Source organism: Leuciscus leuciscus, assembly GCF_965113295.1.
Source record: "Leuciscus leuciscus genome assembly, chromosome: 11".
Lineage (NCBI taxonomy): Eukaryota > Metazoa > Chordata > Actinopteri > Cypriniformes > Leuciscidae > Leuciscus > Leuciscus leuciscus.
The window spans coordinates 30,903,982-30,930,601 of record NC_138735.1 but is presented as its reverse complement, the minus strand read 5'-3'; the positions used below and the strand labels follow the sequence as shown (position 1 = coordinate 30,930,601).

General features: G+C 42.1%; 1 long non-coding RNA gene and 1 gene segment (V, D, J or C); one reads left to right on the top strand and one right to left on the bottom strand.

The window, feature by feature from the left end:
• Positions 1–1,947, bottom strand: part of LOC309508938 (Ig kappa chain V-III region MOPC 63-like) — a 169,836-nt gene extending 167,889 nt beyond the window's left edge. The window contains exons 1-2 of the V gene segment in view: positions 1,884–1,947; positions 1,446–1,773 (exon numbers count right to left, since the gene is read on the bottom strand).
• LOC309508992 lies at positions 1,514–25,105 on the top strand. Its single transcript, XR_014209754.1, has 3 exons — positions 1,514–1,632; positions 19,595–24,695; positions 24,809–25,105. It is a non-coding gene; the product is annotated as an uncharacterized lncRNA (long non-coding RNA).
• Positions 25,106–26,620: the final 1,515 nt, after the last annotated feature.

The window sequence follows — 26,620 nt, the reverse complement described above, 5'->3', positions numbered from 1 at the left end:
CTTAGCGCGCCGTCCAGCGGAGGGCGGACATAAGTGGGCCGCTATCGCCTCTTCGACCGGCGGCAGCGAAAGGTATCCCCTGTTCTTGGCATCGTCAACTGCAGAGAATGCCAAAGAAACAGCAGGACGCACTCTAGCTGAATAGGGGGCGTTCCAAGACTTAGTGACTTCTTCGTGTAGCTCAGGAAGAAAAGGCGCTGGTCTGGACGCAGGCGAAGCGCGCTCCCCAGGCAGGAAAAAGCCATCCAGCCGGTTGTGAGCGGGCTGCTCGGGCGAAGACCACTCGAGGCCGAGGCTCGCTGCGGCCTGTGCGAGTACTCGCATGAGCTCCGTCTCGATGGACGCTCTCTTGCCTGACGATGTGCGGGCAGGGGGCGCGGGATCCTCAGAGCCCGCCCAATCCTCACTGCCTGACGCCAGGATAGAGCAGGAATCATCCTCTCCCAGCAGGGCTTCCTCGTCAGCGATGTCGACGGAAGCGGCGGCAGACGGCGGCCGCTGTCCGTCAGGAAGAGAGGCTGACGAAGCCGGGGAAGCAAGCGGGCGAACCGGCGAGCTTTGGCGGCTGGGGGAAGGTTCCGGGACCCGCTGGGCACGGCGCTTTTTACGGCGCGACACCGCGGCGGGCGGGGGAGCAGTCTCAGCGAAGAAGGCCAGGCGAGTCCTCAGAGTTGCCATAGTCATCAGCTCGCAGTGAGGGCAGCCGCCGTCAGCGAGCGCGAGAACTGCATGTTCCTCCCCCAGGCAGGAAACGCAAACCACGTGGCGGTCCCCGTTGCTGAGTGTGGCTCTGCACGAGCCGCAGGAAGGCATCTTGAAAAAGACGCTAGCTCTTTTAGAATGTGTGTCGCAGCGGCGACACACACACACAAACAGAGTACAAAGTAGTGGAAAGGATATGAGCGCCGGAAGCGCAGCAGGATGGCAGGAAGGCGGCGCGGCCAGCGACTTCAGTGACTCGTCCCGCTGAAGGTGCTCTCTCTCAGACGGCGCGGCTTCTTCTCCAGCTCCAGCGATGCGTGTGCTTCGCTTGAAGGATGAAAAATCAGATAATAGCTGCCTGCGAGCGGTATTTATAGGCCTAGACCACGCCCATTTCCTTTGTGTCATTTTTGTTTCAGGTCTTTCATTAGATCAGGGCTTTAACTGACATTTTATAAGTAAACTTCAGTCAATGGAGCATGAACACTCCTGCAGATTCATGATGAAACAAGAACATGCGGACACATTATAGATATAGTCTTAGATAAATATAATAAGATAAAGAGATAAGAAAAAGTTTTTAATAAGTTAAAAACTCAATGAATGCTTTATGTTTCATTTAATATCACGAATAACTTGACTGAGTGTGTGTGTGTGTGTGTTTGAGCAGCTGCAGTTTCAGTTCAGTCACTGTGACTCTGACTGACGGAGGTTTTTGTACGACTCTTTATCACTGTGTGAACACATCTTTACTGTTGATGTAGTGGCGACTCTGACAGTAATAATGTCCAGCATCTTCAGTCTGGACTCCACTGATGGTCAGAGTGAAATCTCTCCCAGATGATCTACTGCCACTGAATCTAGATGGAGTTCCTGAATGTCGACTGATGGATCCAAAAATCAGGATTTTAGGAGCTTCTCCAGGTTTCTGTAAGTACCAACTAAGAAAATGGTTTCCATTGTGACAGCAGTCTGGATCTCTGTTAAATTTACAGTTTACAGCGACTGATTGTCCAGTTTGAGAGAGCAGCTCTGAGGGAGTTTGAGTCACTGTCTCCTGCCCAACAGATTCTGTCAAGAGAGAAAGATTAGAAATCGCAAACACTTTTACAACCTTATATCTTCACAACACACATAAAGATAACGAGTGAATAACGTTTGTAATCTTGACTGACACAAACCTCGACATAACACTGCCAGCGTCCAGATCAATATGGTGATGAAAGTCATTTTTGTAGGTTGAAGGTTCAATTCTAGTGAAAAACAGTTGTTGATCATGTTTGATGTTTGACAGAGTTATAAACACATGCAGAGCACTGAAGCGTGTGTCGCTCATGTAAAACAGACTTTGATCTGCTTAACAAACCTTAAGCAAACTTTGTGTGTCACATCCACTATAACTTTACAATTAATAAAATTTATTTCTATAAACCTTTTTACTTCTGAAGTATCAGACAGAGCTGATCATTAAGAGGAAATACTATTAAGAATATAAATGCCAGTTTGGAAATATTGTGCCAAAATACCAGCCAAATGTTATTTTCTTTCAATGTACTTTTAACCCTTTAGAATTGAATTATCTTTGAAGAGGAAAAGAGCTGAAAACTCGTCAAATCAAGTAAATGTCAGAAATTATTGTTTCTAGTTCATTGGATGAAAAAAAGATCCTTTGACAATGAAAATCATCTTTACAGTTTTGACAAACATTCAGTGTGTAATTGCACATAAAATGTTTTAATTATATATATATATATATATATATATATATATATATATATATATATATATATATATATATATATATATATAAATATGCTAAAAGTGCATCATTCCTTTCTACAAAGTATTTACCAGTCAGCTGTTGTATTAATAATCTTAATATGTGCTGATTTACTGCCATCATCAGTTTGGTGCCGCTGCTGAAAGTGAACCAGTGAAATAAACTAATAGATCATCAGAAGAAAAACCTCCTGAACGCTTCACTAACTGAACTTCAGATCAACAACACACACATCAACTCACTGCAGAAACTCACTGACTTCCCCTGCTTTATGAAGCTCATCATCACTGAATTACTGACTGAATTTATTAAAGTGAACATGTTTATATCATGTGTGACTCTCAATCAAACTCAGTTATTCAGTGACTGACAGAGACTCGTGTGTGTGATGATCCTCATGTCTGTTCATAAACTGCAGGAACACACATGGATTTGGTTTTTGGGGATTAACAGTGACGTTTCACTCCAACTACAGTAAAAAATATTCTCAAAGTCTCACAGCAGATATTCAGATTAATATACTAAAGTTGGTCTTTGATGCAGGGCCGTGCACAGACATTTTGAGGGGCAGTGGCTTAAACCAAAAAAGGGGGCACTATAAGGAGTTTGAATGAGGCAGTATCATCTTAATACAGAAAATTTAAAACAACTCTTATATGGGCAATAAGATTACAATTAGGATTTAGTGCAAAATCAAGTTATGTTGTTATAATTACTCTTCCAATTAAATAATTCAATGTCAATGCCAGTTTAACTGTCTGATGCTCAGTGGGCTCTCACTCTCTGAGCTGCCTCATCCTATGGAAGTAGTATAGACATTTAATTTAATATTATACAGTTAAAGTATAAATTGAAATGATATACAGGTTACAACAGTTATAAAGTCACACCGGGGTAAAATGCGCATTTGACTTAATTCTCTTTTATACCACTCGATGGCACAAATTCTGCTCAGCACTTTTTTTCATAAACGCTTTTGATGATGGACTTGGAAATTTGGCTGATCATTGACTTGATCAAAGTTGATTCTCTGCTAATTTAATCTACTATTTTATATATATATATTTAATGTTTTAGACTTATGTAGCAATTTAAATACAAAGATCTCAAGAATCTTGTTTCTGTATTTTTAAAATGAAAATTATGACAGATAGCCTATATTTATTGAACAAACATTTATTATTTAATTTATCAAAATAACTCAAATTGTTATAAACTTTGCTAAAGTGATTGGTTTGAACAAGTATCAACTTAGACATTATTAAAAGCATATTAATTTAGCTTAAGTATTTTTATCAATACTGTGTGTCTTTACCGTGCTGGTTTTACCCCGTGTGTACCTCCTTGCCACCTCATACATTAATACGATTTTTAAACAAACCACCTTTCTGATTTATTTTCACACAAAATCTGTTGCTCCATCAATTTTCAAACATATATTGTTCTGCAATCATACACTGGGAGTAGTGAAAATTAGAATTCTTGTTCTTGTTGAGATCTTTCGATCTCAAACGACTCATCACCACAGGTACTCACAAATCAGGCAACCAACTGGACCTGGTTTACACACGCAACTGCACCACAGACAACGTCTTGGTGAGACCTCTCCACGTTTCAGATCATTTCCTCATTACTTTCAGTCTACAACTCTCTACCCCTGCACCACCACCCCCACCACCAGTCACTTTCAGACGAAACCTGCGCTCACTTTCCCCCTCCCATCTTTCCTCTGCCGTATCATCCTCTCTTCCCCCACCCTCACAATTCTCATCTCTGGATGTGAATACCGCAACGGACACCTTATGCTCCACTCTAATCTCTTCTCTAGACATTATCTGCCCTCTCTCCTCCAGGCCAGCACGCGCTACTCCCTCTAACCCCTGGTTATCTGAGGTTCTTCGGGAACACCGGACCGAACTCAGGGCAGCAGAGAGGAAATGGCACAAATCAAAAGACGCATCTGACCTGAGTATGCATCAATCTCTCCTCTCTTCCTTTTCTGTTGATGTTTATGCTGCAAAATCTTCATACTTCCACAACAAGATCAACAGCTCCTCCAACACACGATTCCTCTTCAAGACATTCAACTCTCTCCTCTGTCCACCTCCACCACCACCCGCCTCCTCCTTAACTGCTGACGATTTTGCGAACTTATTTTTATTTTTATTATTAATTTATTTGTCAGGGACAATGCAGCGCACATTATTACATACATAATTATCATAGACAAAGCCATAACAAAATGTGTAAATGTGTTGCATAAAAGGTTTCTAGCCAATAGGCTAATTTGCAACCCCAGTCCCTGGTCAGGCCTTTCTAAAAACATATACCAAATATATCATTTGTAAAAAACTACAGTGTAAATTACACAATCATGCGACAATACATTATAAACACTAACATTAACATTTTACACAATCCCGACCACATTACACAAAACAACACATCACATCCAGCACAGGAAATACATTACAACAAAAATGACTCAATGTCCACATATTTGAATTTCTTTCAGCCAGTGTTTCACCTTTCTATTAAATGTTTTCAGGTCGGTTTCTGTTTTTATTTCCGTTGGTAAATCATTCCAAAAATGGGTCCCTATCACTGAAAAACTTGACTGGCCAAAAGTGGTTTTGCGCCCCTCTGCTATGCAGTTGCCACCCGCTGCTCTCCTAGTGGCCACTCTCCTTGTGTTTATTTTTGTCACAAAAGGACAGAGTACGGCTGGAGCTAGATTATTTGTGCATTTAAAAATCAGCTTAAGAAAAGAGAACTTAATAAAACTATCAAAATTTAAAAGCTTATTTTTCTGTACAATCAAACAGTGATGCCACATATTTGGTTTCTGATCCATTATTTTCAGTGCTTGTTTGTATAATGATATGATGGGTTTGACTGTTGTCTGGGAGGTTTGGCCCCATACAGTAACACAGTAAGATAAATGAGAGAGTATCATAGCATGAAAAAACAGCAAAGCTGCTTTGACAGGTATATGATGCCTAATCATTCTAAAACAGTTTAGGTTTGTCCGGACAGTCTTACAGAGTTTGTTAATGTGTTTATTGAATTTGAGTTGGGAGTCCAAAATAATACCTAAAAATTTAAATTCCTCAACTTCCTCTATGGCTTCTTGATCTATTTTAATAGTACATTTAGCTTTTCCTCTAATTGAGAAGCACATAGATACCGTCTTTTTGACGTTAAGCGTCAGATGATTATCTTTAAGCCATTGGGATATACCCTCCATTTCCTTGGTCAGGGTCTCTGCTACTATAGTTGGTGTCCTGGCTGATGCATAAATTACTGTATCGTCAGCATAAATTTGGCAATTGGCTGACTGACAGCATGTAGGTAAGTCGTTTATATATAGACTAAAGAGCAGAGGCCCCAAAATGGAGCCCTGTGGAATACCCATTGTGGATTGTAATGATGTTGAGAGTTCGGTGTTTATTTTAACACGTTGCTCTCTATGCTCTAGATATGATGCAAACCAGCCGATAGCATGTTCAGAAAAGTTGAAGGTGGTAAGTTTATTCAAGAGTATGTTGTGGTTCACGGTGTCAAAGGCCTTTTTTAGGTCTATAAACACAGCTCCCACAACATTACCCTTGTCCAACCTACTCTTAATGTTCTCGGTAAGGTAGCAATTAGCCATTTCTGTAGAATACCCTGCTCTGAATCCAAACTGTTTAGAATTGATAAGTTTGTTACCTTCAAGATGTTCTACTAACTGTTCTATGATAATTTTCTCTAAAATTTTGGATAAAGCCGGCAGTATTGAGATTGGCCTATAGTTGCTTGCTTGATTTTTTGCGCCAGCCTTGAAAATCTGTGTAATGATGGCTTGTTTCCAACTTTGTGGGAATTTACCCACTCTGATGGAAAGGTTTACAAGGTGGGTTACAGGTTTAATCAAGACAGAGCAGTGAGTTGTAATAAAGGCAGTGTCCAACCCAAATACATCCTTTGCCTTAGATTTATTTAATTTATCAATAATTTCATGTACTTTTTCCTGACCAACCTCTTTAATTTGAAAAAGATCTGATTGGTCAGACTTTGTAGTCTGTGAAAGGGTTGCTGGTTCAAAAGTCTCAGCAAGCTCCTCCACAGACTGAATAAAGAAATTATTAAATTCATTTGCAATAGCTGAATTGTTAGTGCTGATAACTCCATTCACTTCCAACTCAGCTATTGTTTTTTGTTGACTAGGCTTATGTTTAGTAAGGCTATTGAGGTGCTTCCAAAGGGACGCACTATTTCCCTCCGATTCCTCAATCAATTGCATAAAATAGGCGGTCTTTGCTTTACGCAGTTCTCTGACTACTGCATTTCTCAATCCTTTAAAGATGAGAAAATCGGTATTTGTTTTGGAGAGCAGCGATTTTTTCAATGCATAGTCTCTTTTTTTCATTAACTGACGAGTGTCATTATTCAGCCATGGTAAGGAGGCTTTTCGTTGCGTGCCTTTGAATGTCTTACTATATTTCCCAATAAGATTTGAGAGGTTTTTCATCAAAGAGTTACAACAATTTTCTAAATCATTCGATTGTAAAACATTATTCCAATCTAAATTATCTAAATCATTTTTAACTTGTGTCAACTTATTTTTGGGGATACCCAAGTTCCCTGGTTTACTTTCGTTCGTAAATTTGGGTAAACGCTGTTTAGTGAGTTTCCGTACAACCATGGTCATATTGTGATCAGAGAGCCCTGTTAGTAAATTATAAGTTCTGATGATTCTCTGTGGTTTGTTAGTGACTATCAGATCTATCATAGTTTTACTCGCTCGTGTGATCCTTGTTGGACCTTTAATCATCTGATGAAGACTGTGTTTTGACAACAGTCTCTTTAATTTTTTTCTACGGGTTTTCTCTAGCCAATTAATATTAAAATCACCAAGAAAAACAGATTCGGTGCGAGTATTTACATATTTAAAAATTTTGTCTAGATTCTCATAAAATGAAACATCATGTGATGGTGGGTTATACAGCACTATAATGTTAAAATTCATCTTAGGAGATAATACAACATTTAAAGCCAAACATTCTAATGGTGTATCCAGTTTGATTTCATTACATTTCAGACTATCTCTAACATAGAATAGTACTCCCCCCCCCCACCTTTTTTAGATGTTCCCTTTCGTAAAGGGAACTCCCGCTGCATCGATACTCGATACTTTGGGGAATGCCCTCGGCATGACGCGTCTGAAGTCTGTAATGGAACTATTCCAATCTTGATTGGTGCTCGTCACTCGTGACGTTGCATGTGACGGTGATCCGGAAGCTATAAAAGGGCAACGGAACATAGCCGTATCAGCTTTCTGTCTTCAGCAAGCGTTCTGTGTGACTGTATTGTCTTATTTGGTGTTGTTTGTCTATCTCAATATATATATGGCGAATATAGAGAAACGACTCAGGCGGTGTGCGTCCCCTTGCTCGCGCTATTTGAGCGAGGGTGACACACACTCGTTTTGTGTTGTTTGTCTGGGAGTGGAGCATGCACGGGCAGTGCTCGAGGGTGCTGTCTGTGCAAACTGTTTTCAGCTATCTATGAGAGAGCTCCGCTCCCGTTTGAGCTTGTTCGATCAATCAGATCAGGCTCGCGTTTCCAGTGCATCAGGCCCCGCGTCTGTTGAGGCAGCGCGCCGCTTGTATACATGGGATTCGCACGTGGAGCTGGTAGATAACACTGAGACGGTTGCGATCCTTTCTCAGTGTTTATTAACCAGCTCCACTGGTCTCGCGCACGGTTCGGAAGCCCGCGCTGCGGCTTCTTCCGACCGTGTTAAAGACACAGCGTTTGATTTATCTGGCTCCGAGGGGTTAGATATTATCAACACTGAATCACATAAATATGGGGATTCGCCACCCCATATTCCCGTTATTGAGGAATTGCTGGAGGTTGTGACCAGGGCAGTGGTTAAATTAAACGTTGAATGGCCATATAATAAGCAGGAAGCGACTAAGAAAAATAAAATGGATGAGCGCTTCCTGCAGACCCAGTCACAATCTTTGTGTCAGAGCCTTCCCTTTTTCACTGATCTTCATACTGAGGTATCGAGATCGTGGGAAAATCCATGTTCATCTCAATTATTTTCCCCCCATGTATATATTTACTCATCTATTAGGGAATCTAATGAGAATGGTTATGGGGTGATGCCTCGGGTTGAGGAATATTTTGCGAAATATTTTCTCCCTGACGTTGCGTCACCCCTGATAGCTCAGACACTTCCCTCCAAATCTCGTACATCGAATTTGTTAGGGAAAGCTTATATGGCGGTGGGTCGAGCCGGTGCATGCCTACACACGATGGGGTTATTACAGGCATACCAGGCTGACCTCCTCAAAGAGGTGGATGATAACTGGGAGGTCTCACTCAACGGTATTACTGAATTTCGTAGAGTAGCTGACTTATCTCTCCGTATTATTAAGGAGACGGCTCGTGCTATTGGCCGTTCTATGGCAGCAATAGTCGTCACAGAGAGACATTTATGGCTTAATCGCTTGGGGATCGAGGAGAAAGACAGGGCTTTCCTTCTCGATGCCCCCCTTTTACCTTCTGGCCTCTTTGGCGACGCGGCGAGAACCGTTGTCGAAAGGTTTCAGGAGGCAGAGCGACAATCAGCTATACCCAGTTGTCAATCTAGGTCTCATGGGGTTGCTGCCAGGGGGCAGCCTCAGGGGACAGCCGCCAGTTCAACATATTTTGAGAAGGTTTCCTCTCGTGCCCCCCCGTATAAGGCTTGGGGCCAGAAGAGACATTCTCGTATGAAGCCCTCTATATCGAGGACAGGTCTGAGGACTGTCTCTCGGGCTAAGATGGCTTCAACTAAGAGGTATTGTCGTAACACGCAGACCCTTATGGCCGTTCCCCCAGGAGAGCGAGTACAGGAGTCTCGCCCCCTTATACAGCCCTTAGGAAATCGATGTTTACTTCCCGCCGCCGATGGCGCTTCGGGACACATCGGCTTCCAGCGAACACAAATCGCAGTATCTGCCCGGAAACGTTGCGGCCCTGTCGAGTTCGCCGCCTCTCAGGAGGTCTGTAGAGAGCATATTTCGGTTAGTTCCTGCCAGTTAGCTGCTTCAGGTCACCGAAACCATTTGAACATTTTTAGCCAAGGCCAGTCTCGAGGGACTGGTCCCCATAATAGTATATTTAGACACCCCGAGGGGTCTTCAAAATATAGCCTGGAGGGTCCTGCTTACAGCGGAGCTAATATAAAAATATTATCTACTAAGGGTGGTTCACATGTCTGCCAGCCCCGAGCAGGGTTGGTTCTTGGAACAGGAAGTCAAGTCTCTCTTAACAAAGGAAACCTCAAGGTGAGCTCTTCCTCGGTTTCGGGAGCCCGGGTTCTACAGCCGGTACTTCATAGTTCCTGTGAGGGAAGGGGAGTAAGGCCTTGTTTCGGATCTCAGGGTAATGGATCAACCTCCGAGGGGGTTCAGATTCAAGATTCCGACTGTCAGTCAGACCAGCTCCGAGGACTGGTCTGTCGTGATAGATCCACAAGGCCCTTAACTCCTCATTCCCTTCTAACCCCATCACGGGAAGTTTCCGAGATCTGCTTTTGGGGGAAAAGCACATCAGTTCCGGATTCTTCCATTCGGCCTAGTATTGTATCCCCGCACCTCCTCGGAATGCATGGTCACTGTCCTAGCTCCATGGAGTCTTCAGGGCATCCTCATTCCTGTCCATTGACTACTAGAGCAGACGGTTCAACACCGAGGTGTTGTTTCGAGTCTCGTGAGGTGCTAGGGAATATGGCTCAGAGTCTAGGAAAAATCACCAGTGCCTCTTCAGAGAAACCGATTCCTGGGGGCGGTGTAGGTTATAGTCATGATGCAGGCACAATTGTCTCCAGCTCAGACACTCATCTTCCTTACCATAGTCATGAATATCAAGCTAGGCCAGGCCACCACTGCGTGACCTTATTAAAGAGTGGGCTCGCTGGCAGCAGTGTTCAACATACTATTCTTTGGCCTGCTGTATATGGGGGCCCTGTAGTAGTGGCTCAGGACCAATGGGTTTTCCCCGAGAGGGAACCCACTCCGCATGACCAGAGTTACGCGCACATGCCCTCGTTTTCTGATCATGGGGAGGAAGTTATGGTTCCTGCTCCTAGTACCTGTGTTGGAAACACAGGGTCTGAGGAAACTTCAGAGAGACCATTAGGTTCTATTTTTGACAGACACTATGTCGATGGTCTCTCTGATCAAAGAGGGGGCAGTCATCCTGTCGAGGCAGGGGCTGCAGCCCGGGGATTTCGAACTCCACCCCAAGTTGGCTTTAGCCGGGATGGAGGTCGGTTTGTCAGAGGTGCTCCTGTTTCCCCTTTATGTGGACGGCCACCTTCTGCGCCACCTCTCCCATGCTCTTCCAGCTCTGCTGGGTTTGGATATCATGATACAGACATGGTTGAGGCCATGTCTGTGTATACTTTCCCCGATTGTTCTGCCCCCGGGGGTTCTAGAGTACAAGAGGGTTCAGCAGTACGGGATCAGCTTACTCTTAGTGGCCCTGTACTGACAGGCCCAAATATGGCTTCCAAACATCTGGGCCCTTCTGGCAGGCCTTCCGCGGTGAATCCGGATCAGGATGGTCCTCCCTCTTCAGCCCAAGGTCATGATATTTCACCCTTGGCGGTAGCCCAGGAAGCTACTGGATTGGCCCCTGAGGGGGACCAATTCATAAATTCTGGTCTCTCAACCGAGGTTGTTGAGACCATTGTAAACTCTAGAGCCCCCTCCACGAGGAAACTTTATGCATTTAAATGGAAAAATTTTATTTTATGGTGCAGAGAACATCAGTTGGACCCAGTTAACTGCCCAGTGGCTTCAGTACTGGAGTTCCTCCAGAATCGTTTCTCTGACGGGCTCTCCCCGTCCACGCTTAAGGTCTATGTGGCGGCTATATCAGCCTTCCACACGCCTTTAGGGGTGGGCACGCTGGGGACACACCCACTCATAATTCGTTTCCTTCGTGGAGCCAGGAGGATGAGGCCTGCTATCCAGCCTAGGGTCCCCACGTGGGACCTGGCAGTGGTCCTCGAAGGTTTATCCCTGGCACCCTTCGAACCCCTGGATAAGGTGTCTGAGAAATTTTTATCCTTTAAGGTAGCCTTCCTGCTCGCTATTACTTCCCTGAAACGAGTTGGCGACCTGCAGGCGCTATCTGTGGCTCCCTCTTGCCTCGAGTTCTCTCCTGGCAGAGTGAGAGCCATTCTCCACCCTAGACCTGGCTACGTGCCTAAGGTGCCCACAAATGTGGCACGGTCTATAATCCTTCCGGCCTTTCATCCTCCACCGCATGTGTCGGCTGATCAAGCTAAGTTACACTTGTTATGCCCGGTCCGAGCTCTTGAGGCCTATGTACATAGGACCTCGGGCTGGAGGAAGTCGGACCAGCTGTTTGTGTGTTTTGGGTTATCCAAGAAGGGCTCCCCGGTCTCCAAGCAGACTATTAGCAAGTGGATAGTAGAGGCTATTTCTTCAGCTTACGAGGTGCGCAATCTGCCTTCACCTCTCCTGATAAAAGCTCACTCAACCAGAGGAGTGGCATCCTCTAGAGCCTTGCTAGCAGGGGTTTCTCTTCAAGAGGTCTGTGATGCCGCTGGCTGGGCCTCCCCACACACCTTCATCAAACATTACAGTCTGGATCTGTCCTCTACACCAGGTTCACAAGTTCTCATGTCTTGAGTGTGCCAGATTGCTTCACACCAGGGCAGGGTCTCTCAGTGTGGCGGCGTGGGTATTCGTTCCCCAAAGTATCGAGTATCGATGCAGCGGGAGTTCCCTTTACGAAAGGGAACGTCTCGGGTTACGTATGTAACCCTCGTTCCCTGAGTAGGGAACGAGACGCTGCATCTCTCGGCCACACTTTTCGTGCTCCTGAGAACGACTTGCTTCGACCCTTTAAAAGCTGATACGGCTATGTTCCGTTGCCCTTTTATAGCTTCCGGATCACCGTCACATGCAACGTCACGAGTGACGAGCACCAATCAAGATTGGAATAGTTCCATTACAGACTTCAGACGCGTCATGCCGAGGGCATTCCCCAAAGTATCGAGTATCGATGCAGCGTCTCGTTCCCTACTCAGGGAACGAGGGTTACATACGTAACCCGAGACGTTCTATCCTTTCTATGACAAATGTAACCAGGGACATCAATCATACTAGTCTGGATATTACTGTTCAGCCAAGTTTCGCTCAACGCTAAAAAATCTAAATTAGAGTCTTCTTCACCACCAAAACAACAGCTATCAGCAGTCAGTTCTCAGCTCCACACACACAGGAACCCAGACCGACCCCTTCCATAGCCAATATCCCTCTGTCCTCCTTTTCTTCGCTAACCGAGGAAGAAGTATCTACACTTCTCCTCTCCAGTCACCCTACCACCTGCCCTCTTGACCCCATCCCCTCACACCTTCTACAAGCCATCTCTCCCACACTTCTACCATCACTCACACACATCATCAACTCATCCCTCCATACTGGCACCTTCCCTACAGCATTCAAGCAGGCTCGGGTTACTCCACTGCTCAAAAAACCAACGCTAAACACATCATTTGTAGACAATTACAGACCTATCTCTCTCCTACCATTCATTGCGAAGACACTTGAAAGAGCTGTCTTCAACCAACTAACATCCTTCTTGTCTCTAAACAACCAGCTGGATGTCAACCAATCTGGCTTCAAGAAAGGGCATTCAACTGAGACTGCATTACTGTCAGTCACAGAAGCCCTACGGATCGCAAAAGCTGCTTCCAAATCTTCAGTCCTCATTCTCCTGGATCTGTCTGCTGCCTTCGACACTGTGAATCATCAGATCCTTCTGTCCACCCTCTCATCACTGGGCATCACAGGAACTTCACTCCACTGGTTTGAGTCCTATCTCACAGGTAGGTCCTTCAAGGTCGCATGGAGAGGTGAGGTATCCAGAGCACATCAGCTGACCACAGGTGTTCCCCAGGGTTCAGTTCTTGGTCCCCTCCTCTTCTCCATCTACACCACATCACTGGGACACATCATACAGGCACACGGTTTTTCCTACCACTGCTATGCTGATGACACGCAGCTCCTCCTCTCATTTCAACCAGATGATCCCACAGTAGCTGCACGGGTCTCAAGCTGTCTGGCGGACATCTCCACATGGATGAAGGAACATCACCTGCAGCTCAACCTGGCAAAGACTGAGCTTCTCGTCCTCCCTGCCAATCCGTCTCTACAGCACGACTTCACCATCCAGCTAGAGTCATCATTAATCACCCCATCAAGATCGGTCAGAAATCTTGGAGTAACGTTTGATGACCAGCTGACCTTCACTGATCACATTTCAAAGACAGCTCGATCATGCAGGTTTGCACTGCACAACATCAGGAAGATCAGGCCTTTCCTAACTGGGCATGCAACGCAACTTATCGTCCAGGCCCTGGTCATCTCTAGGCTTGACTACTGCAATGCTCTTCTGGCTGGACTTCCAGCATGTGCAACCAAACCCCTACAGATGATCCAGAATGCTGCAGCTCGTCTTGTCTTCAACGAGCCCAAGAGGGCCCACGTCACTCCTCTGTTCACCTCTCTGCACTGGCTACCTCTCGCTGCTCGCATCAAGTTCAAGGCACTGACGCTTGCTTACAGATCCATCACAGGCTCAGCTCCCTCCTACTTTCACTCACTCCTACGAGTCTACATCCCTACCAGACACCTACGATTGGTCAACGAGCGACGCCTCGTGGTTCCATCACAGAAAGCCACAAAATCACTTTCCAGAACATTCTCATTCACAGTTCCATGCTGGTGGAACGCTCTCCCCACCCTCATCCGGAATGCAGAATCCCTGACAACATTCAAAAGACAGCTGAAAACCCATCTCTTCCGTGAGCACTTAACCTTATAAAAAAAAAAAAAAAAAAAAAAAAAAAATCCTTTCCCTTTGAAACATCACTTATCAGGCTTATGCTACTCTGAATAATACCTGAACTTCGTATTTTGAGCACTTCTTGCGTTGTTGTTGTTTTTGCCTCTTTATGATGACTCGCTGAATTTTTGTCCTAATTTGTAAGTCGCTTTGGATAAAGGCGTCTGCTAAATGACTAAATGTAAATGTAATGTAAAAATGTTCAATCAAATTATTTAACCTGATCTAATCTAATATAAATAACACTAATAAATAAATCACGAATAAATAAATAAATAACATTTTCTATTGTTTGCAGATTTTGTAGACAAAAAAAACAATGCTTTCACAAAATTAGAAGAACAGAGTGAGAAAGAGCAAAGACAAAGCCTATTCAACATTGCAAAAATTGAATCAATGTTCTAGAAAGCCAGAGGGTAAATCATTATGTATAGAATATTTAGCAGACAGTTTTTGCCTCAGTTGATATAGTATCTATCTAACATAGCCTACACCATATTTATAATATTTTAATGAGACCATATTAAGATTATACATAATAAAAAGGTAATATACTATATATTATCTAAATGTGTTCTAATCTAAATTAATAGTACCTTAGTATAGTAGGTTACAAGGTGGCTAACGGCACAAAACACATTTGCTTTTCTTCCAAGAACATGGATGTTGCACGAGTTGTAACTTGTTAGCACTATTTGAAGACCAAGAGCAAAACATTTTGCGACAGAAATACGAAAACATATTACCAAAATACTAATTTTGTGGATCGACTACTGTCTGTAATGTGGATTGTACGGTGGCCGAGAGAGCTCAACGCGCTGCAACTGAAGAAAACGCATGCAAATAGAAAAAACACCCGCAAATTAAGAAAACATCTTCATCAGTTTTACAACACATGTGTGCTCCAAATACTCACAACACAACCAAATACAGAAACGCGCTGCAAAAGTTCACAACACAACCAAATACAGAAACGCTCTGCAAAAGTTCACAACACAACCAAATACAGAAACGCGCTGCAAAAGTTCACAACACAACCAAATACAGAAACGCGCTGCAAATAGGACAGAACACAACGGAAATGTTTCCGGGGAACCCAATAAGTGACGGACGGCTGGGACGTGCTTATTGCTCGTGAGCTTTACCTATGCCCTACTCTCTTAAAAGGGCAGAGCCCTTGAATTGGGCACTTTGGAGGGAGCGGGGCACTTGTGTGCCATTATGTTGATGAAGGGAGCAACGAAAGACAACGTAATATTTTCCTCATTATTTTCACCTGGGATGTTCCCATGACAACGCAGCGCGTGTCCATCAGCTGAATAGCCGTTCTTACCAGAAATATAATATTATTGCTGTTAACATAACTGTTGCAAATAAATATACATTTTATACAACAAAGTTTTTAAAATATGCGTTATATCTGTGTGTGAGTGTCACCGGTGCAGGCCGGGGCGGACTCGGATGACCAGCCGCCCCTCACTCCAGACACCACCGTGAGGAGCCAACACCACAGGCATGCAACAGATGGACAAAAGAGGAGGCAAGTAATTGAGTTCAAAAGTAACAATCTTTATTGAATAGCAATCAACTTGAGAAAAGAATAAGCAACTCTCTTCTTCTAGGGCTGTTTGACCGGAGTAGCCGCTGGATCGATTCTTCACTGTCTTCAGGACACAATAGTGCGATAGTGACTCTAAAAGCTTACTTCACAGCGTTGCTGCACATCTACAGGACTCAGACAGTAAGTAACAGGTAATGTATTCTTCTCAGCATCAGATACGTCGTCGGGCACAATAGTGGGACAGTGACTCTAAAAGCTTACTTCACAGCGTTGCTGCACATTTGCAGGACTCAGACGGTAAGTAACAGGTAATGCATTCTTCTCAGTAGCAGATACATCGTCGGGCACAATGGTGGGACATTGACTCTAAAAGCTTACTTCACAGCGTTGTTGCACATCTGCAGGATTCACAGCGTTGCTGCACATCTGCAGGACTCAGACGGTAAGTAACAGGTAATGTTTCTTCTCTCAACAGCAGACTCTCTTATCATGACATGAAGGGGAAATTGTGACTTTAAAACTCACTTCACAGCGTTGCTGCACATCTGCAGGACTCAGACGGTAAGTAACAGGTAATGTTTCTTCTCTCAACAGCAGACTCTCTTATCATGACATGAAGGGGAAATTGTGACTTTAAAACTCACTTCACAGCGTTGCTGCACATCTACAGGACTCAAACGGTAAGTAACAGGCAATGTTTCTTCTCTCAACAGCAGATTCTCTTATCATGACATGAAGGGGAAATTGTGACTTTAAAACTCACTTCACAGCGTTGCTGCACATCTGCAGGACTCAGACGGTAAGTAACAGGCAATGTTTCTTCCCTCAACAGCAGATTCTCTTATCATGACATAAAGGGGAAATTGTGACTTTAAACTCACTTCACAGCGTTGCTGCACATCTGCAGGACTCAGACGGTAAGTAACAGGCAATGTTTCTTCTCTCAACAGCAGATTCTCTTATCATGACATGAAGGGGAAATTATGACTTTAAACTCACTTCACAGCGTTGCTGCACATTTCACAGCGTTGCTGCAGTCTTCGGGATTCTTCTCCCAGCATCAAACACTTTCATCAGACATTCGCGAGAGACTCAATAGGCAGCTTTACCAGCGAGGTTGTACCTCTTCAGAGCTCAGTCAGTAAGTATAATGGTTCGGACTTTTCCACAACCATACGGTTTTTCCCGAGACTTGTAATTTCAGAGAGAAAGAGAGGGTTAACAAGAGCCTTCAATGAGGAATTACTCCACGACAATACTCAGTGGAAGAGAAGATAATACAAAGCATTACTTCACCAGTTCAGTTGTTTCGTTCTGGAATTTGGATGGATACAAGTAAATCATTTCACAAGAATGAAAGCAGGCGATGGGAGACTTTTCTCAGCATAGCACACAGCACTCGTGTTCACCACAAATCCACAGCATTAATTCGGCGTGCATCAGGTAAGGCAAACAACTGCCAATCACTCACACAGTAGGGCTGGTCAAAAGCCTCGCTTCATCCATGCATTTCAATGGGAATATTCAACTCTCAGTTCTTCTCCAGTCTTTCTCTCTTCCTCTTCCAGCACAGATCCGAACCACAGTTCAATCCAGGAGTATTCCACCAGCAGCTCTCCAGACGCGACGACAGAGACCCAGCCGAACAACTAGTCAACTGAACACCGACCAGCAACTACATCACAAACAACCGTCTTGACCGACTGAATCCGGCCGGGGCGGCCGGAGCCGACCCAACACACCCTCTCAACTCCACTGAACGGCTCCTTTATCCTCCTCTTGTGAAGCGAAAAGCCTGTGCAAACGCCGCTCCTCTCTCTCCCACACTTGCCGTGCATCAGCTGTAATTAGGTCGGGCAATGCCTCGGCTACACCCGGAACCGGAGTAAGGCGTTACACCAAAATAATCCCCTCGGGGAACATGGAAAAAGAGTTCCGCTTTTCCAAGCATTCTGTCACCCGTGACATGAGTGTCTCAACTTTAAAACTTGCTGTCTCATATTTGGACCCTAGCTGCATTCTAACATTTCTTATGAAACTTATTTTAACATAACATGACAAAATGTGTACAATGTAACTGATGTATAGACTAATGTCTTTCCCTCATGTTCTTTTTCTCTCTCTTTTTTAATTTATTTATTTTAGTCTTCAGCTCATTGTTATTTTTAGTATTCTTATGACATTGAACATATTGTAAATACATTTTGTATATTGTATACAAAGTTGTATGTCATAAACGTGTCATCTCTGTATGTTTTGCAAAAAAATTTTATAATAATAAAAGTAGACAGCTGTAAGCACGTCCCAGCCGGGTCCGTCACTTATTGGGTTCCCCGGAAACATTTCCGTTGTGTTCTGTTCTATTTGCAGCGCGTTTCTGTATTTGTTTGTGTTGTGAACTTTTGCAGCGCGTTTCTGTATTTGGTTGTGTTGTGAACTTTTGCAGAGCGTTTCTGTATTTGGTTGTGTTGTGAACTTTTGCAGCGCGTTTCTGTATTTGGTTGTGTTGTGAACTTTTGCAGCGCGTTTCTGTATTTGGTTGTGTTGTGAACTTTTGCAGAGCGTTTCTGTATTTGGTTGTGTTGTGAACTTTTGCAGCGCGTTTCTGTATTTGGTTGTGTTGTGAACTTTTGCAGCGCGTTTCTGTATTTGGTTGTGTTGTGAGTATTTGGAGCACACATGTGTTGTGAAACTGATGAAGATGTTTTCTTAATTTGCAGGTGTTTTTCTATTTGCATACAGTACATGTGTTTTCTTCAGTTGCAGCGCGTTGACCTCTCTCGGCCACCGTAGGATTGTAATTTGTAATCGACCTGTGAATGGGATGACATTCTATTCTGAAACTGTCGTCGGAGAGCGGGCACATGCTTGTCTACGAGTGACGCTGCGGAGCGAGTAGGAAAACACGTAGCGGATTAGCGGAATCAGTGGATCTTTAGCGGAGCGATAACAGAACGTTTTTATGGGAATCTTCTGGAGGGTTAGGGAGGGGGGCGAGAGGGGCACCTCAGCTGATGAGGGCAGAAGGGCAGTGGCTCTAGCCATCGGGCCACCCCCCTGTGCACGGCCCTGATCCCCGAGGGGTAATTCATTGTGCAGCGGCATGTGACATAAGTAACACACAAATTATACAAAACAACAACCATACAATCAGGTAAAAAATAAATAAATACTACACAGAAGTCCACAACTCACATCGACTTATTTAAACAACCTATAGCAGGAGGGACAAAAGAGTTTTAATGTCTGTTTGTCCTGCATTTAGGCTGACTGAATCTGCGGCCTGACGGCAACGAAATGAATCACCTGTTCAGGGGGTGACTTGGGTCAGCCAGGACTGATTGTGCCTTCTTGAGGGTCCTTGTCTCATATACAGAATTTAAGTCAGTCAGAGAGTTGTGGGAAGTTTTGCCACACACATTAACTGTATATTGCAGCCTATTCTTGTTTTTAAGCGAAAGGGGGCCAAACCAACTCACAAGGGCAAAAGAAAGAATGGATTCAATAAAACAACAATACATTTTTTTTTTTACATCTTGGCTATTGTAGAAGATCAAACTCTGTTCTTTTTACTCTGTTCTCACTTCAGTGATTGTGTTTTGTGTCTGTTAATAAGAGACTGTCTTCAGGTAAATGATGTGGAGTGTGTTTGCATATTGATCAGATCTTCAGTGTGTGAGAGTGTTTATAGTGCTGTGAGTTTAACACTTCATCACTGACACACACAACAATCTTCATCAACATGACCTTCATCATCATCTTCATCTGGACCCTCACAGCGTTTGCTCAAGGTTTGTGGAGCACAAGTTTGATATTAATTCATTTCTTCAAGTATATTGTCAAAGTTTTGAGTGTATTTTCTTCTTGTTGTGTTTCAGAGTGTAGAGGACAGATCACCGTCACTCAGAGTCCCTCAATAACAGCAGAACAACCAGGAGGAACTGTGGATATCAAATGTAAAACCAGCAGAGATGTGTACAGATGGAGTGATGGGGATGTCACTCCATCACATTTATCCTGGTACTTACAGAAACCTGGAGAAGCTCCTAAACTCCTGATTTATGCAGCAAACCGCCTCCAGTCAGGAACTCTGTGGCAGTGGATCTAACAGTGATTTCACTCTGACCATCAGTGGAGTCCAGACTGAAGATGCTGGACATTATTACTGTATGAGTGAACACTGGATCAACAATGGCTGGGTGTTCACACAGTGATAAAGAGTCGTACAAAAACCTCTGTCAGTCAGAGTCACAGTGACTGAACTGAAACTGCTCAAACACACACACACACACACACACACACACACACACACACACACACACACACACACACACACAAACAAGAAAAGCAATATGATCTTATAATAAGCAATACTATTAATATATTATACATTAATAATATAAAAGTTTGAGCTTGGTCAGTATATGACAGTTTTGATCATGATTTTTCATTAGTCATTTTTCTCCTGTTATTTTCAGTCATTTGTGAGGAAATTCAGTCACGTTTGATCTTCACTTAGTGGATATTTTTCAATCTTTCACCATATTTTAGTTTTTCTGCATTTATGATTTATCCTCATTCTTCTTTCTAAACTGAATCACTGCATCATAAAGATGTTCTGCTTGATCAGTTTAATAAGTCTATCGATTTTTTTTTAAAGTTCATCCTTCATATATTAACAGCATCACAAAACACTCTCAATATCAGAGCAGATGAACATTTATATAATTTTTTCAGTCCACCATCCAAAAATAATAATAATTTCCTTTATAATTACTGTGTAATTTAACAGTGCTATATATAACAGCTTTTTCAATCATTGGATCAATATAAACATTTCATACTGATGTTTTTTGTGTGTGTGTGTGTGTGTGTGTGTGTGTGTGTGTGTGTGTGTGTGTGTGTGTGTGTGTGTGTGTGTGTGTGTGTGTGTGTGTGTGTGTGTGTGTGTGTGTGTGTGTGTGTGTGTGTGTGTGTGTGTGTGCAATTTATCACATCCATGTATAGTGGAAATTTATTTATAGTTCATTTTTTATATTAAAGATTAAAGTTTGTTTATGTGTGATTATAGTGTGGGTTGTGATGAGCCAACATGTAACTCATAAAGATGAAATCTTATTAACAAACTGACTAATGAATCCATAAGCACAGGAGAAACTGTTCCAGTTCAGAGCGTTTCAGTTGAAAATCTCATTTGCATTGTCAGGTTTAGTGATTGTGACGGTCTCAGAATAGAGCAGCTCGTCTCCAGTGACCATGTTCAAACCCCAAGAGCTTCATTTCACATTTACTGCTGAATGCAGCTGTTCTCAACTATTACAATTAGGGGTGTAACGAGACCCTTATGTCACCATCCTGAACTCACAATACCATATTATTGCCATACTCCATCAAAATGGTCAATTTGGTTTAACATTGTGTGTGTAAATGAATAGGCTTGGACTTGGTGCTGATAACCCAATGCACAGGACAATAGAGACACCAGAATAACAATATTCATGATTCTGAAGCTGAAAATACAGAATTATTTCAGACGAATATGCTTGATGTCTCTGACTAGATATATCTAAAATAATGTAGGCCACTTTTTACTGGTAACATCAGACATTTGGCATTATCAGGACCCACAAATATTCCCCCATTGCATTATTATACATTATATTTAACATTATATACAGTAGTTTAATGTAGTAGTGACACGAAAACCCTGTAAACTTCTTAAACTTTCATTTTGGGTGAATAATACGATACATATTGTCACTATCCACTGTAATTATTGTTCCACCCCTAATTCCAATCAATCAAAAGCCGCTGAAACTTTAGTGCAGGACTTTGAAGGAACGACACACTGATCAATGATGCAGTCCAACACAAATGTGCGCTTGCGTTCAGATGAAGCTTTATTGAATGAACAGCAATGGCAGCACATTGACAGACTGCTTCAGTATTGAGCTGTAAATCACGTGACGCTCAGATACGCTGGTCTTCACTGGAGAAACATCAGCACTCGGAGCTCTTGAGGAACGAGGCCTCGTGAGCAGCTCCGGCATGTGTTCCTCTGCAGACGAAGCGCTCTGTGTCTTCCCAGCGTGCTTTGCTGAGGCTCAGGACGCTGCTGCGACTGTAGAGACCGTCCCGCTCGCTCTCTGCGCTGGTCTGAACCCCCTCGGTGACCTCTGACCCGTCCAGCGTCCAGCTCACCGTCGCTCCCTGTGGAGAGTAAGAGCTGAGCAGGCAGAGCAGAGCGGAGGAGTCTCCAGAGATCAGCAGAGAAGAGGGAGACAGCAGAGACACAGAGGGAGACACGGAGGGACCCGCTGGAACACACACACACACACACACACACACACACACACACACACACACACACACACACACACACATTCATGAATGATCATTTGATTTTAAGTATACAGGTTACATTTTAAATGATCCACAGAATGAGTTTGAAAAACATTGTCCAAGTAAATTGATGGTTATATTGTGATGTCGTTATAAGATCTAGAAAACAAATTTAAATGATCATTTCAATATTAACTTTATTTTGAAAATATTCTGCTATTCAGAAACTCACAATCATAAACATCAGCAAATTTGATAGTTTAAATGATTAATTTTCAAAATGCTCAAAATATTTATGTTGTCCACATTATACAACTTTTGTTTCATGCATTTAAAAAAGCCTTTAATAGTTACATTTACCAAGAATTATAGACAAAATTATATATGAAGAAATAATTGAATTTTAAAGTATCTGCAGTCAATACATGAAAGGAACTGAATGTTAGCAATAATAAGATGTTAAATTATTCATGTAAAATTAAAAATTACATTTAAAAATATTAATATGAATTTTAAAATTTAAATAAATGATTAAATAAATGAAAAAAATATAGAATTTTCTCAGAATTGTTACAGAATCTTTTAATCTCAATCACATTTTTTAAAACACTGTCCACATAAAATTGATTATTACATTTATTCATAAGATTTAGAATAAAGTATTACATAAGTATTTTAAAAAATATTCTTCTATTTTGATACTCAGAATCAATTGTAATTTTCAGCCCATTTTCAATTATGATTTTTTAAAATTCTTCTGTTAAGACACTCATAATCATCCGCAAACTTAATCATTTAAATGACTGATTTTTAAAATGCTCATTAACTAAATTTCTCTTTGTCTGATGGTCATACAGTAAAAAGCACAATCATTTCATCTTTACTGTAGTTTCACCTCATTGCTTTCATTCATAGACACTATCCTGAGTTTAGTTTCAAAACATTCTCCATTTAATCAATATTACTAAATATTGTACATTGTAAAAAAGTATCATAATTTTAACGGTAAAAGACTGTAAAAACGCTACGGTAAAAATTATTCATTGGTAAACGGTTTGTTGCTTTACTGTATACACTGAAAACTGTTATAGATTTAACTAACTAGATTTAACTAAGTTAAATATAACTTAACACAATATATTATTTGTGTTTTGAAAATAATCACCATTCAATAGATTTCCTCATAAACAGAAATATAAGTAAACTTTGTTTAAATTTACTTTATCAACTAAATTTCTATTTGCCTGATGATGACACTGATGAAATTTATTTTGTCTATATCATCCAACTTTTGTGTCAAATTAAATATATTTAGAAATAACTGAAAACATTGTAATTACTGAAAATACAATGAAATGTTAGCACACATTATGTGTGAAATTACTAATGTAAAACATTATGAATGTGAACTATGGATTGAAATGTAATAAACATAGAATAACACCAAATATGACATTTATAATATAGCAGACAAAATTACATTTAAATGCATGAATGCGTGAAATCAATCAGTCAAATAGACTAAAATGTGACAATAAATAAGAGTTGAAGTAAAGTAAAGCAAATAAAGCATTTCAATAATGTATTTTTGTAATAAATTAAGAATATTGTTGCCAAATGCTGTTAAATAACCTTAAACCTCCTTCTAAAAACACACATCATACGTTTTTATTAGATAATTTAAGAAAGACTTACAGCTTCTGATCATCAATTCAGTTCCTCCACCGAAAGTCCACCACAGTGTTTCATTCTAGAGAAAGAGTCGTACAAAAACCTCTGTCACACTCAAACGAACACACACACACACACACACACACACACACACACACACACACACACACACACACAGATATGAGATCTTCTCAACATCAACCATGTTTGATCGAAAAAGAGCCACAAAATACATGTTACTTAAAAATCTGCTAATTCTATTGTCCTGCTTTATAATGAAATCTCCAGCCAGATTTAGATGGTCATTCTCTACTGGATGACCTTTGACCTGTTATACAGTATCATGGATGATATAAATCTGCAGCACAGGTATTAAATTCTCTCAGCATCAAAGTCTGAATGAAACTGATCATTAAAACAGTGTTTAGAGCGAGAAGATCGACCCAAAATAACATGAAGTAAATCATGAGTTTCTGTTTCTGAAAATGATCCACAGAAGTTTATTAGCAAAGACACTAAAAGACAAAACAGTGTTTCTTCTGTCTTCAGGGAAATGATGTGGAGTGTGTTTGCATATTGATCAGATCTTCAGTGTGTGAGAGTGTTTATAGTGCTGTGAGTTTAACACTTCATCACTGACACACACAACAATCTTCATCAACATGACCTTCATCATCATCTTCATCTGGACACTGTTATACGGCTTTATACTACAAGGTGAACAGTTTATATTCTAAATAAATCATTTAAATAATATTTTTTTAACACAGCTTTAAATTGGACTAATAAATGTATAAACTTTATGGACTGATAAATGATTTGTGTTTCAGGCTGTAGATCTCAGATCACAGTGACTCAGACTCCTGTGAAACCTGCCAAACCAGGAGAAACTGTAGAGATGAGCTGTAAACTCAGTAGAAGTACTACATCTTGCAGCCCAGCCTGTGTGTCCTGGTACTTACAGAAACCTGGAGAAGCTCCTAAACTCCTGATTCGTTATGTAAATACCCTCGAGTCAGGAACTCCATCTAGATTCAGTGGCAGTGGATCTAACATTGATTTTACTCTGACCATCAGTGGAGTCCAGACTGAAGATGCTGGACATTATTACTGTCAGAGTTATCACAGTGGTCCAGTGTTCACACAGTGATAAAGAGTCGTACAAAAACCTCCATCAGTCAGAGTCACAGTGACTGAACTGAAACTGCAGCTGCTCAAACACACACACACACTCAACAGAAACACAAAAATTAACTTAATATCAATTTTGCTGCACTTCATTAATATTACTGAAGATAATAAGAAATTATTTTGAATTTTTTTTTTAGATAATTGTTGGTTTATCTATTCTCATATGGTTGTTCATGTATTTTTATAAAGCATGATTATTTTTTCTTCCTCATCATACACTCATACTGTAAAGTGAATCATAAAGATGTTGTTGCTTGACTAGTTTATTAATCATCTTCCATAAAGCCGCTGTTTAGATCATCATGTACAAGAGTCACAGATGAACTGATTCAGAGCAAAATGAGCCGTGAAAGAGAGAAACGTCTCAGGTTACGACTGTAACCCTAGTTCCCTGAGAAGGGAACGAGACGTTGCGTCAATGACGCTTTGGGAACGCTCCTACGTGATTGCGTCTGAAGCACCTATGTCAACTAGTCCAATGGCGAGAGTGGGCGTCACGGGCGGGTGACGTTACGACCAGGAAAGGATAAAGGACATCCGGTTTAGAACCGCGCTAGCTTCGAAAAGGGCCGAAGCAAGTCGATCACAGGGATGTAGGAAGTATGGCAAAGTGACGCATCGTCTCGTTCCCTTCTCAGGGAACTAGGGTTACAGTCGTAACCTGAGACGTTCCCTTTCGAGGGAACTCGCGATGCGTCAATGACGCTTTGGGAACGAGAATGCCCAACACACCATACGAACCAGAACCTGTCTGTGTGAATACTGCACAACTAAGACAAGAGCACTTGAGAACCTGGGGAAGCGCCCAGGTCGAAGTTGCAAAACCTTACGAATGTGAGCGGAGAGGACCAGCCTGCCGCATACTACATCCTACAGGGATATCTACATATAATAAGGCTTCTAAGCCGCCATACTCCTGTCCTGGTCTAAAAGCACCACAGAGGAAACAACCAAAGGTTGGAATCTGGAATCTCCAAGGGAGAGCCATCGAGGAAAGACACCAGGTCCGAGAACCAGTCAGCCCAGCCAGTACGGTTCTACTAGTACAGAACAACCAGGAGGAACTGTGAATATCAAATGTAAAACCAGCAGTGATGTGTTCAATGGAGATTATTTAGCCTGGTACTTACAGAAACCTGGAGAAGCTCCTAAACTCCTGATTTATCGTGTAAACCTCCTCTAGTCAGGAACTCCATCTAGATTCAGTGGCAGTGGATCTAAAAGTGATTTCACTCTGACCATCAGTGGAGTCCAGACTGAAGATGCTGGACATTATTATTGTCAGAGTTTACATTGCAGAGCAAATTCTTATGGTTGTGTGAGTGATTATGTGTTCACACAGTGATAAAGAGTCGTACAAAAACCTCCGTCAGTCAGAGTCACAGTGACTGAACTGAAACTGCAGCTGCTCAAAGGAGGATCTGAAATAACATCATCACACTTGCATCTGA